Source organism: Camelus dromedarius, chromosome 8 (genome assembly GCF_036321535.1).
Source record: "Camelus dromedarius isolate mCamDro1 chromosome 8, mCamDro1.pat, whole genome shotgun sequence".
NCBI lineage: Eukaryota > Metazoa > Chordata > Mammalia > Artiodactyla > Camelidae > Camelus > Camelus dromedarius.
The window spans coordinates 9,850,464-9,861,736 of record NC_087443.1 but is presented as its reverse complement, the minus strand read 5'-3'; the positions used below and the strand labels follow the sequence as shown (position 1 = coordinate 9,861,736).

The 11,273-nt window shown below is 42.2% G+C and overlaps 1 pseudogene; it reads right to left on the bottom strand.

The window, feature by feature from the left end:
• Positions 1-690: 690 nt before the first annotated feature.
• The window catches only part of LOC105101585 (zinc finger protein 532-like), a 29,105-nt pseudogene continuing 18,522 nt past the window's right edge, over positions 691-11,273 (bottom strand).

Genomic DNA, 11,273 nt, shown 5'->3' with positions numbered 1-11,273 from the left:
CTTTGTAATAGTTAATAAATTAACATGACAAAAACTTGACTATATACATCTGCTGGTCTAACTACATATTATAACTTTTACAGGAGTCCAGCCCTTTCATCACTTTATCTGCTGTGCTCTTTTATAAGCCAGCCTTGCAAATCTGCCCAGAAAAACCACCATCACCATCACCACCACCCCCAGTTTTTTCCCATTAGGATACCCTTCTTCCCTGTTCTGAGATGGAATTAAGGAAATCTGAGTTCCTTACTAGATTTCTGGCCCAAGTTTTCATCCCTCACTGGGACCTGAGACATCTGCAAGGCTGCTTCCAACACTGCTTGGCTTGGCCTGGAGAGGACACCACATGCTGGAGTGTGACCACAGGATGGGTGCCTGTGGGTGGGGCAGGCACGCTGAGGACAGTGCTAAGACATTTAAAAGTCCCTAATGTTTTGGAGACCTACAGTCACCTACAATTTAGGTAGTTAAATCTAAAAATTGAAAACACTAAAAAAAGTATTATCGTAGCCTGTGATTAGTTAACCCATTCAAATCTGTGACATACAAAATGGTTTATTGGAATTCAGGAACTGCCCATTATTAAGAACTCTGTTTTAAAGGAACAGTGCAAAAAAGAAAAACCTAACCCAAATTGAAAAAAGAACCAAAAAAAAGAAAACAACAAAACAAAAAACGCCAAAACCCCACTTCAAAACATTTTTCACTAAATACTGATACAAACATAGCAAAGAGTATAAAAATTTATTCATTTAAATATACACAAACTCTTTTCAACACAAATACTGTTTTAATACTCATCGAGGATATACAGACGAGGTAGAGGAGGACATGGAGAGAGGATATATTGCAACAGCCTAGACTAAACTGTTAACTTTATTTTACTGCAAACTTTTTGTAACAAAAATGTCTTTTTTCTTCCAATGTGGACAAGGATTCTCCCAGCAGAGGTGCGGGGCTATTTCTTGGCCGAGCTCACTCTTTTGGATGTGATGAAGGCCATGCCATCCATGGGTCCATGTGTGCGCATTTAAGGCAGCTTCCATCTCAAAGGTCTTGGCTCACACTTTGCACATTCAGTCCTACACTGGGCAGTGGCTGGCTTGTCCTCAGGTCCAGGCTTGTTCCCCTGGACCTCGTTCTGCTTGGCCATAGGCTGTCATTCCTTGAGTTTGTGGACGATGAAGAGGTGCTGGGATAGGGAGACGTGCGACGTGTAGCCAAGGCCGCACTCCTGGCACTGGTGTGAGGAGCCATCTGACTTGCACTGCGGGATGTGCTCGTGGAACTGCAGCAGGGTCTCCGAGGTGAAGCTGCACATGAGCACCTGCGGACCTTGAAAACATTTTATCTTCAGCTTCTTCACGTGTTGGGTGATGGCTCCTCTGGCAGGCCTGAACTCTAGAATGGGTTCTTCCAACTTCCACTTGGGGCTGGGAAACTTGGCATCTTCTTTGTTTCCTCCTCATTGGTGACTTCTGTCATTTCTTTCAAGTCAGGATCCTTAATACTGTGCATGAGTTGGATGTGTTTCTCCAGCATCAGCCATTTAGTGAAGGTATCCCTGGAGTCTGCACAGTGCGAGCAGGTGTAAGCTTTCCTGATGCCTGTGTTTGACCCGGTTGTGCTGGCAGAGGCTGACGGATGAGCTGAAAGATCTGTCACACTGGCGGCAGAGGGGTTTCTTCATTTGCTTCCTGTGCTCCTTCCTCATGTGGGAAATGTAAAAATCTCTGCACGAACAGGCAGTCACACTCCCAACACATCCACCCAGGACTGGTCACTTTCTTCAGTTCCACTGACTTTTTCACAGGTGATGGGGATTTCTTTCCCAGTTTCTCTTTCGCATTCATGGATCTGGTGTCTTTGTTTTGATTTGCTGAATTTTGAGTTGTAGGCCTAATGCTCAAAGGCAAGTCTATACCGAAGTTTGGAGGCCCTTTGATGATTTTCAGTGTCCATGTGTAGACTTGATATGGTCAATCATGAGTTGCTTCTGTGCATATAAAAGAGAACAGTCCAGACACTTGGAAACAGACACCTTCTGGTTTTCACTGTGTTGGTCACAGTGGCGATACAGCAGGCTTTGCAGTGTGAATACAGTGTCACACATGGAACACTTATATGTTATTTTTTGGCTCTCTGATCTTGATGCCAGAATGCTGTCTGTAGGCATGGGAATGTGTACTTGGGGAGGACTTAAATGCCAGAGGACAGATAAGACACTTGTAAAAGACTTCACACTTGCATGTGAGACTTCAGCAGGGCCACGTCAGGGTACACAACATTGCAATGCAAACATCAAAAGCCAACTCTCCGTGTGTAGTGTAGACAGTTCTTGGTGACGTGGGTGTGGAAGTGCACCAACCTGCAGATGGCCTCGCACTCAGGGTGGGTGTAGGGAGATTTGTGCTGATGGATTCTCTAGTGGGAGGCATAGCTGCACTGGTTAGGAAGCCACATCTGGCAGACAGTGCAAGTCTTTTGTCCATTTGTATCTGCAGCCTGCTGGACGTGGGCAGCCAGCGATGTCTCACCCTGGAAAACTTCTTCACACTCCAAACATTCCAGACTATGCCTCCAGAGCTTGGATGGGTCTTCATCCAGGGGCATAGCTGGAATGATGGGTGTGCTCGAAGGGGCTGACATGACCGTCCCAGTTATGCCAGACTGAATTTATGTTACAGTGTGGGTGTCAGCTCCCATGGAGCTTGGGAGAGCAGAAGATGAAGCAGGAGTATTACGTGACAGAGAAACAATAATTTGATCAGCTGAGATCGGCTTCAAAATCAAGTGGAAGCCCTGCATCACCACCCCCTTGTGCCCGCAGGCATGAGACAGGAGGCTGTGCTTGTTGTAAAAGACAAGGTTCTTACCATAGTGGTTGCACATTACTTCGGTGCACATGCTGCATCTGTCCTAGTGTTGGGTCAGGCTCTTTTCCAGGGCAAAGGAGTCCCCACACTCCAAGCACTTGTACCCATGGGTCCATAACATGATGCTCATGTTGGCAGGAGGACTGAGGCTGGGGATGTAAACTGGGGCTGGGTTGATGCTGCGCAGACCTTGTTGAAAGCTGCCACCACAGAACTCTGCAGGGAGGACACCACCTGGACCTGTGACATCTTTTTGGGTGGCTATGAGGCTGTGATGTTAATTATTTGCTGCTGAGGTTGGGTGAGCACTTGGCAGAGCTCGGAGGTGGCCTGGGCACCCTTAGGCTGAAGGTTAAGGTTGGTGAGGTGCACAGTCTTTGGCATAAGTTTGGCGTTGGCCAGGCTGATGGATTCTCTAGTGGGAGGCATAGCTGCACTGGTTAGGAAGCCGCAAACAGCGGTTTGTTGCTGGATCACGTCGGTGGCTTTAATGATGGCGATGCTGGTGCTCTGAATGGAGGCAGCAGATATGACCATGGCTTTGACTGTGGTGTTGTTGACGAGCTTCAAATTAACGAGCTGCAAGCCAGCCATCTTCATGGCCGGCACCGGGAGGAAGGTGGTCACCACAGTCTTGATCATGACCTGTCTGAGGGTGAGCTTGACAGGGGCAACAGCGTTGAAGACCAGCAACTGCAGAGGAGCCCTGGGTGGGAGGAAAGGATGGTGGCCAAGGCTGGAGATGAAAGAAGTGGCATCATGGATGCCACCATGGACCCCGTTTGCTTGGAAGGCTTTTTTCCAGCATCGAGATCAACTTGGGGCATCACCCTCATCACCGTCCCCTTGATTTCCCCAGAGGACATCTTGATGGTTTCGATGCGGACTTTGGGGACTGCCGGTGTTGACCCTGCGGGAGAGGAGGGTGACCCCTTGCTACTGTTCTCACTGGAGATGCTCCGGGGAACACCTGGCTGCTTGAGGGATGCTTTTTTCATCCCATCGATGAGACTCTGGGATTCGGGAGATTTTTCAATGGCTCTAGGGCTGTTGTTTACTTCTTTTGGTAATGGAGAGGACTCCCGGGAATTGGTCACGGTTCTTTGGAGGAGTCGGAAGCAGACTTTTCAGAATCAAGGGCTGCGATCACAGCTCTACAGGAAGAAATCTTGGAGGCTGGCTTGGTCCTCTACAGTGCCATGATGCCAAGGGAGGTGTCTTTCTTCTCAGAGCTCAGCTTCCCCTCATGGACCCTGTTTTCAAGCACATTTTCAGAGTTCTCCTTCAATCTATCCTCCATTTCTCACTTTAAAAGGTTCGTAAGCACTTAGATTTACAGAATTTGTTTCCATTTCCATTTCTCTCTTAACAACTGTGTTTTTATCTAGACTGCCTGATGTAGGGAATCCAGTTTTGCTTAAGCTTAAGATGTTTCCCTTCATTAATTAGCAAGAAGCAGCCAGACTACATACAAACTTATCTGTTACAAGGAAAATACATGGCCTGTCTAAAAACCTGTTCTATTTCAACATATTTTAAAAATGATTTAAAGGTCCATAAAGAAAAAAAAAAGGAAAAGCTCTTCTAAGGAGGCTCACCTATAATAAAAAACACAAAAGAAAATACACTGCCACAAGAGGAGGAGGAACAGGGAAATTTCTGACTTGATTTTTGTTGATGGGGCAGGAGAGGAAAGAGTACAATGTTGCCCCTCTTAGGAAACATGCAACCAGTCCCCTCTCTCCCTCTTCTTTATTCCTGTCAAGGTAGTTTTGAAATTACATATCAGCAAAATAATGATATAAATAGAATTTCAGAAAAGATTTAATAAAAAACATTGTTAACATAACCATGTGCTAAGGTGCACAGTATCAATCACCCATATTCTAAGTGACCCTTCCCACCAAAAGCCACCACAGGTCCCCAGCTGGGAGTGAAGCACAAGCTTACTCCTACGGAGTCAACAAGTCTTGCAGCTAAAATACTGAGAGATTTGACAATCTTTAAATGTCTGTATTTCTAAACTATACTGAAGAGTGGAGAATATGCTGTAAAGGCAATAGCTATGGTCACTGCAGAGGGAAAGGAAAGCTGAATTTAAGAACGTCTTTAACCAATTTCTAGGGAAGGGGCTGAGAGAGGGGGCTGAGGGGTCCATGCAGCCTGCTCAGTAGAGAAACGCATTTCCATCACACAGGATAAGGGATCAGATCCTAGGTTCTGAGTGGAAGCCTCTCAATAAGCCAAATCCACCCTTTTCTGTCACCACACTGCAGAACACAACATCGTGAGTGGCTGAGGGGTGGGAAAGAGTCACAGCATTTACTTCTACGCAGCATGCAGTAGGCACAAGGTGGGAAACAGCGTGGCCTATCTGGGCAATTTAGAAAGTGCCCCAAGAGTCTGACAGATTTGAAATTTGAGGAATGTAGTTTTAAGTTTGGGGTCTTGCAGTAGTAACAAGTCATCATTCCCTAAATGATGGTGAGTCAAGAGAGACTGGTGAGAGAGGAGTTATATGATCAGATGTGCTCTTAAGGCAGTCAGCCATGGCGGCGGTGTGCAGGACTTCAGGAATGGGGAGTCACGAGAGCAGCAAGGATAGGAAGGGTGGAGGGGAGACTGAGCCCTGCAGGATGTCATTGTGTGGGGGGTGATGGGACATGACAGCAGAGTCTCCTGGGCTCCCTAGGCAGGCTGCCCTCACCACAGAGCAGCACATACTGCACAGAACCACCTGCTTCTCTGTTTCTTTTCCACTTAAGCCTTGGGCAAACCAATTTCCTTTACATTTTGTGGTATCAGCTAGCTTTCTGGGGTTAGTCATAATAATCCCCCAGGTAACAAAGACATCTTAGGTTCCATGAATTCACAACACTTCCCACAACCTAAGGATCTTATAATATCTTTAGAGACAAGAGAGATATAGATGGATAGGAATTTACTAACATAGGAAAGATGGCCCAAAATAAATCACATCTAAGAACTCAAGTTAATTTCAAGAAGTATTACTTAAGAAAGACCATGACTGAAACTAGGGTGTGTGCAAAATACAATACTGAAAAATCTTTAAGTTTAAATAGCATGCCCATCATTTTTTTGGGGGGGTGGCTATTGAAGGAGACTCTTGCTCCTTCCCTTCTCTTGGCATATACTTCTCATTTGCCCTTAAAATCTCTGGATTTTAAGGAAATAAGGGAAAGGCCTGAGCTGAAGAGATTACATACAGGAAAGGGAATAAAGCTCTTGTAGGGCCTATGATAAGAACTCTGGTCTTGATCCTGAAAGCAGTGGTGCCACCAAGGGCCACAAAGAAGTAGACGAGTGTGCACTTAGATCAGAGCTTGACTGCAATGTAAATATGGAAGAGATGGACAAGAAGGATTCAGAAAAATACACAGGACTTAAGACAAATGGAAACAGTAGAAAGCAAGACAATGCAGAAATGTCGATGGCAAAAATGAAGAAATGTGAGTGGGTTGATAGAAGCCCTTCAGATCATGGTCTTTACTTCTAATCCTTCAGCCTCAGAAAAGAAAAATTAACTGTCTAACTATACAAAAGACCTCTCTCCACTCTTTCTTGCATCCTCAATGACCCCGGCTCCTAAGGGGGAAAAACCCTCCCTTTTATTTTAAAATCTGGCTCTTCTATGGGGTCTTTCTGTTAAAAAATATCCATATGTTCCCCTTTTTAAAGGAGACCATCCCAATAGCCAGAACCTGTCCACCTCTGTGCTGATTCAGCCCGAATGTCTAGACACTCACATACTTCTCATAGTTAAATCACGATGATCTAAATCTCATGTAGTAATTCCATTTTCCTGGCCAATGGGTAGATCAAACAAAAGCAAGTGAGCCAATGTTGGCTAAGGTGAGGGGAAGGCTACTTTTTGCAGTGGGTGTGCAGGGGTCCTAGGGAAAAGAAACCATTGCTCTTACAAACAAACATATGGGAAGAGGCCACCTTCTTCCACTGGACATTAGTTAAGTAGACAAGACACGTAGCTAGAGTCAGCACGGGGCCATGAAGACAGCTAGCAAAGACAAGATGACATGTAGAGTACAGCAGAGTTTAAAGACAGAAATTCTGAGTCTGATGCTCTCACTAAGGCTGGACTTTTCCACCTCAAGCCAGTTGGGCACAGGTTTTAGAAGATGCTCTCTTTGACCTCAACCAAAGGCACAGTGAATCCATTCCTCCATTAACCTGGGAGTTTTCTCATTAAACTCAGCATATTCTTACTTTGAAATGTACCTTCTAAAGTTCACCAAATATAAGGGGATAAGAAAAAGTCATAAGTTAATTAGGCACTGATATGAAGCGGTCACAACGAAATCTTTTTAAGACACATAAAGTCCATACTTACTGGACTCTCTTGGCAGAGACACTCAAGAAGTAGTGCTGTGTATGAGGCTAAGATGCAATCCTCCATGTGTTTGCCAGCATGCTGAAGAGCTGAAAATATTTAAACCAAAAACTGTAACAGTACATTAAAACACACAAGCACACACAGACACACAAAAGCATCCAAGAAATCAATACCTCTGTTAGTCATTTCCTTCAAAACCACTAAACATCAATAAATGGTGCTAGGAAAATGGGATATCCACACAAGCCAACAAAAAATAACACAGATGGAAGAGGGACCTTAACATAAGAGTCATAAAACCCTTAGATGAAAACATAGGACTAAATCTCAGTGGCCTTGGGTTAGAAAATAGTTTCTTAGATACAACAACAAAATCACAAGTGACAAAATAAAAAGTAGGTAAGTTGGACTTCATCAAACTTAAAGCTTTTGTGTTTCAAAAGACACCATAAAAAAAGTGAAGACAATTCACAAAATTTATCTGCAAATCATGTACTCGGTAAGAGTCAAGTCTGTGGAACATATAGAATTCTTATAACTCAACCAAAAAAAGACAACCCAATTAAAAATATGGGCAAAAGATTTTGAGAACTATTATTGTAATTTATGGCAATACCTCTCAGTTTAACAAAGTGAGGCTAATAAAAGAACCCCCAAATTTCAGAAGTATAAAAACCTTTAGGGGTCCTATTATTCAGCTGCTTCTCTTTACAGATAAGTAAAGAGAGAAGCAGGAAAGAAGAGCAGACCTTGCCTGCATTGGACACATACCTTCCTCACTTCCTAGTGAGTTCTTCCTCACTGTGAAGAACTCCTACATGCACTGAAATATCAAAGCTTATTTGCACTGAACTAGAGGGGCCATACAAATAGCAAGTTTATAAAAATGTATGAGTTAAACATGTTTTGGAGGAAAAAGAACACATTTAATTTGAATACATCAAAATAAACATACCTTTATTGAGGTCAAGTTCTTCATCATTTTCCTCCTGTTTCTCTTCTGTACCATCTATCTTCTCATTTGACACCCACCGTATTTCTCCACTTCTTTCTTGCCTCTCCACTCTTATCATGTTGACTGGTGGGAGCATCTTTGATCAATTCATCTGTTTTATTTTCTGCCAAATGGGCTGTTCTCTCTCACTCAAGGAATAGCTGATAAAGATGATTTTTGAAGATCATTAATAGAGATCACCAACCAGCATGAATATATCCAAAGCTAAGGCTCAATTTGCTTTTAAACATCACCAACCCTAAGAAGCATTTGTCTGGTAAACAAGTGTAGATATCAATAAATGCCCTTGCTCCTCATCCAACTGAAGGCCAAAACAAAAGTATAAATGCTGTTGAAATTCAATCAAGTAAATTAAGTGCATCTACTAATGATGCAGGAATTCTGTTTATGAGAATCTCAACATTTTTTCTTAATTTGGATTATACTGAGAGGAAATTCAAGCAAAAAATACAAATGAAAAGTTAAAAGAATTAAACAATTTTTAAATCCTAGCAGCCTGGATAAATTAACTGGAAGGAAGAAAGAACATTGAATAAAACATAATATTGGGGGAAAGTAATGTGGCTTCTTTAAAATGAATTTAAAGGGATTAAGAGATAAACAAGAACTAGTAAAAGTAAAAAGCTAGTTCTCAGAGAAAGACCTAGAACTGGACCTCAACTAGAATACTTAACAATGGAAGTACAATTGTCAATGGAAGGACACACCAAAAACTCTAAAAGGGAACCACTAAACCTCCTGCCTTTACTCCCTTTATTTCCACTTGGTGCTGCAGTGCTGAATGTACAGAAAGCATTTCATATACTCACTGATACGACTGGGGAAACCCAAAGTTACTAATGACAGCTACATGAAAACCACATGCCAAGGAGATCTCAAAACTTTGCTAAATATATACAAGCATGGTATGTAAAATTTAATATCCTCAACAAAATAAAATTTCAGCTTTATATGAAGCAGTATTTCTTAAAATTGGTTCCAGGTTCCCTAGGGGTCCCCCAAATCCTTTCAGGAATCTGTGAGCTCAAAACAGCATTCATAAGTATATTAAAAGGTCAACTGACTCCTTTCATTCTCTCACAACTAAATGGTGGGAGTTTTCCAGAATCTACATGCCATGTGATTATGTTTATACACCAATGGCTAATAGATTGAGTTCCTGAATTTTACCATTTTTTTGTTTTGACTTCTAATTTATCAATAGATAAAGCACACATAAACAAAAGTTACTTGGTATGCCCAATAATTATTATAATGTATACTTTATATCACGTAAAAGTATACAGAATAAATAAGTCCTGAGATCCAAATGTTTGAAAAGGAATGATAGGCTCCTATTTATGACTCAAGAAAATGAGAAGTTGTTGAACATTAATACCTAAAGACACAGATCAAGCATTTCTAGTTTCAGAAAGGCCAAAAGGATTAACGGGTTAGCAAAGGCTTTGGAAAAAATAGTAATAAAGAAAAGGTTCATGATCACTTCTCAACATGTGCAAACTGTCACTTAAGGAAATGACAAAGGTAGCTAGGAACTGGCAGAAAGTATTATACTGGCAAAAGTGAAAACCAGTAACAGCCTGCACTGTCAAGAAGCAAAAAACCCACATACAGTTTTACAGGGGAGTATAAATCAGCTGACGAGGGAGTATGTGATTGGGGTGGGGCAAGTTGGGGACATCAATTTTAAATATACATACTCTGACACAATTCCTAAGCCAGGAAATTACTCCAAAGACATACATACTTTGAATGGTATGCCCCAATATTTAGGTACACACATCCCGGGCACAGATCAGACCAGTAAGTGATGCTGGAGGACTTGAACCAGATGGGATAAAGCTAAAACTTGATTTGTAATTTGTTGTTAATAATCTACATTTGATTCATAAACAAAGAGGCCTTGTTTCTGTTTTTTGCTAACAATGCCTAAGGAGTGATTACAGTAGTTGAAAACAGTCAGCAAAGTAAATGATAAGTAAGGGTACACAGTCTAACTGAGTATGCCTCTCACTGACCCAGTGAGAGAGGAAGAGGAAGAGGATGGGAGGGAAGGTAGGAGCGAGACAAGGTAACAACAGATGAAGAAACTGGACAGATGTAAAGACTGAAGGTGTTAGTTTGTTTTTAAGTTGTTGCTTACTGCACTAAAGCCTGAACTGCAGGGACTTGTCCAGCCACCCTTAAACTACCACCTCCCTCTCCCCTATAGAAGGAAGAATCAAAAGGACATGATGTTTCTATGTTGACAAGACAGTGCCAATCCCAAGCATTATACTCAACTAGATTGACCAGTAGACCTAAACCCTACAAAAGGTAAAATATGCCTGTTACCACAGGTGAGAATTAAAACAAGTGAATATACAACTTTTATTGACAGCTAGAAAACTAATCAGTGTGCTATCATCTTCAGAATGGTTAATAACCAACTTACAATTATAAATAATGGTCTTCCCAAAGAATGACTTCACCACTTTTAGTTCTTATACCCTTTATTTTCACACATGGCCCTTCATGGCTCTCTTGTGCGCTCTAAGAGGTTCTATTCATAAGGAATTGATTGAAACTCACAATATATTGAGCAACTGATTCTTAAATCCAAAACTAAGATGCAGTCTTGGTCATCTTAACAGATCAAGTACTCACTTCTGAAACAGTCACCTGAACCCACCAGCCCTCGAATACCAGACCTCTGCCCCTGAGGTAGGTGCCGCAGCACCTGAAGCACACAGCTCACTGCTGTGCCCGTCACACCGCCCTGCCCTCCTGCTGTGCTGCTGCCCCATTCTGACACAGGGAGTGGGAAGAGGATAAAGGCTGTCACCATTGTTATGACACTAACAACGAATATGCATCAACACAAATATTAAAAATTAAAAAGGTATAGCTATTCCTTTACTGAGATACACTGTTGACAATAATATTTCTGAGCCAAGATACCAGGCTGGTTTTTAAAATATCAACTGCTAAAAGCAGTTAAATCTTTACATGAATAAGTGAATTATATGAT